Source organism: Mustela lutreola, chromosome X, assembly GCF_030435805.1.
Source record: "Mustela lutreola isolate mMusLut2 chromosome X, mMusLut2.pri, whole genome shotgun sequence".
Taxonomy (NCBI): Eukaryota; Metazoa; Chordata; class Mammalia; order Carnivora; family Mustelidae; genus Mustela; species Mustela lutreola.
Window position 1 is genome coordinate 109,995,804 of NC_081308.1, and position 7,475 is coordinate 110,003,278.

Here is a 7,475-nt window from a genome sequence, read left to right on the forward strand (position 1 = left end):
AGATACAACCAGAAAATAAATATTTACTTTGAAAAGGTTTTCTGATAGGTATTCCCCTCCACACCCCAGGTCAGTGTTTGCTTCTACTGTGACAGATAATCCTTTGCTGCTTTTCTTCTAAAATAGACATTAACTAACATTTGTTGTTGTCTTTCATTTTTATTTTTATTTTTTAAGTAGGCTCCACATCCAGTGTAGAACCCAATGTGGGGGCTGAATTCAGGAACATGAGATTAAGACCTGAGCCTAGATCAAGAGTCAGATACTTAACTGACTGAGCCACCCAGTTGTCCCAAGTTATATTTTTTTATAAATTTATAACTATTCCATGTACATTATTTTTACAATCCTGATTTCATTGAAGAGTGGAAACAAAATATTTGCCACATAGGTTCGGGTAATGGTAATATTTTTAATAATTCAGTTACTATATTAATAATATTTGCCATTGTTGTCTATCTATAAACTTAAGGGTGTGATTTTTTTTTTTTACATTTTGCAATTACTTTCATTCTTCATACAAATTATGTTAATTGTCATTACTACCTAGGTCACATTCTTCTGGACATACTAATGTTTCTTCATATCCTTCTTAAATTTTTTTTTTTAATTTTCCCCTCTTAAAATCTTACAAGAAGTGGAGATAACTGGGTGGCAATTAGTGGTGTTCAGTGACTATAATCATTCTCCTTGGGGCACGTGGTAGTTATTCTATTTCTCTACCCCCTTGGAGTTTGACCATGTATCTTACCTTGACCAATAAATTGCCAATGTTAATGGGAACCTAGGTGGCTCAGTTGTTAAGCATCTGCCTTTAGCTCAGGTCATGATCCCAGGGTCCTGGAATCAAGCCCCACATCGGGAGCCTGCTTCTCCCTCACCCTGCTCATACTCTCTCACTCTCTCTTTGGAATAAATAAATCTTTTAAAAAATTGCCAATGTTAATAAACTGTGACATCTCAAAGCAAAGAATTCAAAGCCAGCATACAATGCAACATGATTTATCTTTACCTTTTCCCATAATGACCAGAATTATTCTAGACTGGCTACTCCATCAGTCTGTATCCCAAAGTAAGGACAAAACTAGAGAGCCCACACAATCCACTGTGTACATATAATATGGACAAGAGATAAAAATGTATTATTATAATTTATTTAAATTATATTGTTGCTCATTACTACAACATAATTTAGTATACCTTGATTGATGACATTGTTATAGAAGTGTGGTATTGCTTTCACATATACATGCACACACACAAACTAAAATATGCAGCAGAGACTTAGATTTTAAGTTGCAGGCTGTAAGAAACAGTTAGTGGCAGTTTGAAAGATGGAGAGCCGTGTTGTTCAATGGCACACTACTAGTGAAATGACTACTTGTGACTCCTTAGAAAGCATATCATGTTCAACCTAGCACTGGAGTGGACAGCACTGGAGTGGACAGGACAAACCTAGTACTATAGTAGGTCTATAGAAGTCCTCCTAGAGTCTGGAGCCATGGGACCATGCTCAGTGCTACAGTGGGCTGAGAACCTGGGGCCATAGGAACTGGCCTGGCATTCAGGTGTGCTGGGAGCTTGGGGCTGTGGGAGTTGGCCTAGTGCTGGAAAAAGCCAGGAGCCTGGGTCTGTGGGGACCTGGTCCAGTGCTGGTGCAGACCTGGTCCTGGGGTTTATGATAAAATCAAGTGCTCATTTTCCTTTCTTTCTCCCATAAAGTTGGTGTCTCTCTCCATGCTGAGCTACCAAGGCTTGGTGGAGGAGTGATGGGGTAATAGGAAACTATTTTTTTCTACTCTCTTTATTGTATAATTCTTATTTCTATGCAAAAGTTAAAATTGATAACACTTTAAATTATAAAAACCCATTTAAAACATTTTTGTGGTTCAAATCAAACTGCATTTCTAACATTCCCCATGTTAAAACCTCTCAACTGATTAAGTTAGCATCTGATAAATTCCTCTGGTTGACAAAATGACCCAGTGAAAAGGAATTAAATATTTGGCTCTTCCACCACAACCTGATTGGCACAAACCTCTTAAATTATGTTGACAGAAACATGGGAGCAAGAAAGCAAAGTAATAAAACAAATCTAAAACAGTATTTAGGAAATAACTATGTATGTAACTATCAGCACATGTATCAGACTGGAATAAACTATATAATAAGTCTATTCAGTTTTAAAGAGAATTAACACCACAGAAACCATGAAGAATTGAAGAATTCTTTGGAAAATTGTTTGTGACCTCAGAGTAATCCAGCTTATCCTAACTGAAAATTTCCTCAAATTTGGTCTGAATCTTGTAGAGTAGAATAAAACAAAATGATTGCCCCTTTCCTCATGAATTTCATGTCTATTAATGCTACTTAATTTTATATAAACAATATGAAATATTTTATTAAATATGGTTTATTAAATATTAAATCTATTTAATGCATATTTAATATTGGTTTCACATAGGGTAAAGATATAAAAAGAATAAAAAAAGGATCGAAGTAAATTTCAGGTTTTCTTATCCCTAATGATTTATTTAAAGTTTCAAAGCCTTGTAAGGCCTATCAATAGTAATTTTGCAAGCAAACAAAAATTTGGTGATTTTATTTGCTCATAAAATAAATTATAAATTTATTTATTTGACAAATGGCTGTGTAAGAAAACATTGGAGAAAATCTTTGTGAACTGGAGCTAGTCAAATATTTATTTGACAAATGACTGTGGAAGAAAACATTGGAGGAAATCTTTGTGAACTAGAGCTAGTCAAAGATTTCTTAGATATGACAGAGGGTATGAATCATAAAAATAAATGATAAATTAATGTAATCAATATTAAATATTTCTTCTCTCTTAAAGACTGTTTTGAAAATAAAAAGAATTCTCAGGCTGGAAAAATTATTTGCAGCACCCACATCTGAGACAAGTTTTGTATCCATCACATAGAAAGAACAAGTCAATAACAAGGAATTAAAACAGCACCAGAAAAAAATGAATGAGATTTGAACAGACATATTTGTTCTTTATCAAAGAACATATGTAGATATCAAATAAGCACACATAAAAATTCTCAATGTCATTAGTCATTGGGGAAGTGCAAATTAAAACCCCAATGAGATATCACTACATACCAACTGGAATAATTAAGATAAAAACAATGAAATTGTAAAGTTTTGGTGAAAGTGCAGAACAATTGGAATTCTCATACATTAGTGATGAGAATGCAAAAGTATATAAATACTTTAGAAACATCTTGGCAGTCTTTTATCATGTGAGTTATATAAACCATATGAACCAATAATTCTACCCCTAGTTAGTATTAGTGAAATAAAAACATATGTTTATGCATAGAGTTGAATGAGAATGTTTCTAACAGCTTTATTCCTAAGTCAAAAGGTAGAAACAATCCCAAAGTGCATCAACTCATACAGAGAATAACATATTCTGGTATATTCATGCAATGGACTACTAAGAAATTAAAAGGAATGAACTGCAGCAACATGGATGAATCGCAAATGCATTTTGATAAATGAGAAGTCAACTTAAAAAAAATCCATACTACATGATTCTATTTATATGACATTTGGGAAAAGGTGAAACTATAGGGGCCATAAACAGTCAGTTGTTGTCGAGAGTGGAAGGTGACAGGTAAGGACTGACCGAAAAATGGTTATTTTGGAGGTGATAGAAATGTTTCATATCACGATTATAGTAGTTATATGCTGAATGTTTGTATAAACTTATTATACCTAAAAAGGAAAAAAAATTGCCAAAAAAATCTGATAAACCTGTCTTTAAAAATACTCTAAGCATATTCAAGTCATTTTTTAAATTTCTTTTCAGTGTAACAGAATTCATTATTTTTGCACCACACCCAGTGCCCCATGCAATACGTGCCCTCCTTAATAACCACCACCTGGCTCCACCAACCTTCCACCCCCACCCCTTCAAAACCCTCAGCTTGTTTTTCAGGGTCCATAGTCTCTCATGGTTCACCTCCCCTTCCAATTTCCCTCAACTCCCTTCTAGATCTCTGATGAGTTATTATAAGAAGTTCTGAATGTTGATTGCCCTCTTGTTGTGGATGTTTGTAAGTGCTACTACTGACCAGAAAACATAGTGCCTTATCCACTACTGACCTCATAAAGAACTACAGAGGAATACTTTGCATATACAAGATACCGATTGAAAGTCATACTAACTCCATTGTACATCAGGTATTCCTCCTTATCTCCCTTCTTTTCTTCTGTTTAATTCACTTTAAAAATGTTTTTGCTGTGCCTACTATTAGCATTATTTTAAGCTCTAGGGATATAGCAGCAAGAAAATGATAAAATTCTTGCCCTCATGTCACATATATTATAGGAATATTATACTTCATAAGATCTCTATGAATGACTATTACATGAATCCTTTTCTGGTGCCACTTTTACACTTGATCTTAGCCAAAAGGCCGAGAAGCGATCTGGTGCCACTTTTAAAATCTCAATTTTTGTATTTGAAACAAAACTGCATATTTCCATAGAAGAACATAGAAATAATCATACCCCAAAACTCTAGGTTGCTCATTATACTCCATTATACTCCATTAAATTTCTTTTTTTTTTTTGGTATTAAATATAAAATACATTTTCATACAAAGCATAGGTGGTACATACTTATCTGATAACTCTTTGTGTTTATCTCCTGCAATGAATTTGAAAAAAAAAATCTATGCAGTTTGCTTCTATTATACAGCCGAGTAGACATTACTTGAAGTAGCTATTAGTAGACAAGTGTTTTTCCTAATAAAAATTATTGCTTTTGCCTTCTATCTTCATTTCAAGATGATTTCTTTATTTAAAAGCCTTTCTGTATCCAATTCAGAACCTATGTTTACTTTCCTTTTCTCATGGGGACATTTAGTTCCCACAAAAGTGAAAGAGTGGAATAACTTGAAACACATTGCATGGAAATGAAATACCTTCATTACTGTCATATATATTATCAAATTTACTCACTTTGCCCTTCTTAAGTAGAATTTTCAAAGCATTACTAAATGAAAGGACATCATACTATAACTTAGGTGAAATGAGCATTTTTTTCATATTGTGCAAGGAAATATATTAGAACAATAGGGAAGACTAAAATATGAGGAGACAGAAGGAGGTTCTTATAAAAGAGAAAACCACGTTCAATTGGTTCATAAACAATGAATTCTGGAACACTGAAAAGAAATAAAATAAAATGCAATTAAAAAAAAGCTCTAAAAAAAAAGACATATAAAAAACCAAAACCCATAGCAAAAATTAGTTTGACATTCTGTTGCCATAATTTAAGAACTTCCACTACTTATTACACTAATGAAAAAGGTTATGGAAATAACTATTGGATTATTATGAAATATAAAATAATTTTTAAAAAGACAAGAAGCTCATTTTGTTTTAATTTTCTGCAAATGCCATCTGTGTCAGATACACAGAGTAGATACCAATCAGGTAATTGGATAGTCATTCCTTTGTCATAGTGATTATTGCCTACATTCTATCTACATACATATCTACCTACCTACCTATCATCTATCTATGTATCTATCTACATTTTTATCCATTTATTTATCCATTTATTTATCTCCTCATCAATCTGTCTATCTATCTATCCATTTAGTAAACTTTAATCCCAAGAAAACTTTGGAGGCTCATTAGGAGAGATATGTGAGCTCTTGTAATAGCAGTCCCCAAAATTTAAGAAGTCCTAAAAAGTAAAATGGAAATGGAAGATCCTGTGCAGAGCACACAGAAGAAAACTGTGTTTTGTGTTCAAGAACAAAGAAGAGAAAAAAAATGATTTAATTTTTAACTGGATTTACATTTTTCTTCACTAATATATTTTAGTAGGTTTTTAATTATAAACTGCAGAAGAGCACATGCTGATCTATTTTTATCTACTTCTGTAACTTCAGTACTAAGAGTAATTCCTGTCAAATGAGATACTCAATCAATATAAAGTGGCCGAAGAAATGTTTCCATATATAGACAGTCCCTGATTTAAATGGTTCAACTTATATTTTTTGACTTTACAATAGTTTCAAAGCAATACTCATTCAGTAGAAATTGAACTTGAAATTTTGAATTTTAATATTTTTCTGGGCTAGCAATACACTGTATAGTACCTTATTTTAATGCCAGGCAGCAACAAAAAACTGTAACTGCTAGTCAGCCATGAGATCATGAGAGTAAACAACTCATATACTTACAACTGTTCCATACTCATACAACTATTCTGTTTTTCACTTTTGCTACAATATTCAGTAAATTAAATGAGCTATTCAACACTTTATTATAAAAGAGGCTTTGTGTTAGATTTTTCCAAACTATAGGCTAATGTAAGTGTTCTGAGCACTTTTTTTTTTTTTAAACTTATAAAACCATTTTATTCAACTCCTCAATTTAACAATTTAGGACCTTTGGCCAAAGGAATTAAGAAACTTTCCCCAAATCACATTACGTTAAAGGCAAAACAGTTGCTCTAATTCATCATTAATCTTTAATTACTTTACTGAAAGCTCCACAAGGACTAAAATTATACTACATTCTTTTATTATATTTATTTCCTGAGGGTAATAGCAGTGGTAAGATCACCAAATGGGTGCTCAATTTAATTTGCTGCGTTAAATTTTACTGATTCTATATACACAAAGGCTTTCCAAATGTGGTTGTGTGCAAGACTCACTTGGTGCCTTGTTAAAATATATAGACTCCTGTCCCTACCCCCAGAGATTACAACTGTGAAAATCTGAAGTGAGTCCCAGGAATCTGTGTTTGTAAGAGATGCTCCAAGTGAGTTGATCTTAATGGTCCAAGAAGTAGTGCTTGGAAAACTACTGGCACGTGTGTTCTGGAATATTTCCAGAGGAAAAAGTCCACAGTTTTGCTTAGTATTGTGTTTTGGTGTCTAATAGACCTTATAACTAAAGGGGGGGAAAAAGTTCTTCATAATGCTGTGGCTAAATTCTCTCTACTGCAATTTCCTCCCTACTGTCTCAGGTGGAATGGGTAACAGCTGGTATTTTAATAACCCCTGAAGATTATTATTAAGTTATTCATCCACCTGCTCCTTCTCCCAGCTAAATAGCCTCAGTCTTCCTTAGCTACCTCCTATAGGCCCTATTTCTCAAACCCTCTTCTCTCCCATAGTTTTCTAACTTTTGAAGTAAGACTTAACAGCCCATTATTGTACTATGTTACATGAGGTGTAATGACAGGATATTTAAGAATTTTGAGAGGAAGCACCACACAAGTGGTAGGATCTGAGTTTGAGAGTAATATTCTTTTTTTTTTAATCATTTTTTAAATTTATTTACAGCATAACAGTATTCATTGTTTTTGTACCACACCAGTGCTCCATGCAATCCCTGCCCTAATACCCACCACCTGGTTCCCCCAACCTCCCACCCCCCAACCACTTCAAACCCCTCAGAAGGTTGTTCAGAGTCCATAGT

General features: G+C 33.5%; 1 pseudogene; it reads right to left on the reverse strand.

The window, feature by feature from the left end:
* Positions 1 to 4,301: 4,301 nt before the first annotated feature.
* On the reverse strand, positions 4,302 to 4,460 carry LOC131822427 (U2 spliceosomal RNA; annotated as a pseudogene).
* Between the last annotated feature and the right edge of the window lie 3,015 nt (positions 4,461 to 7,475).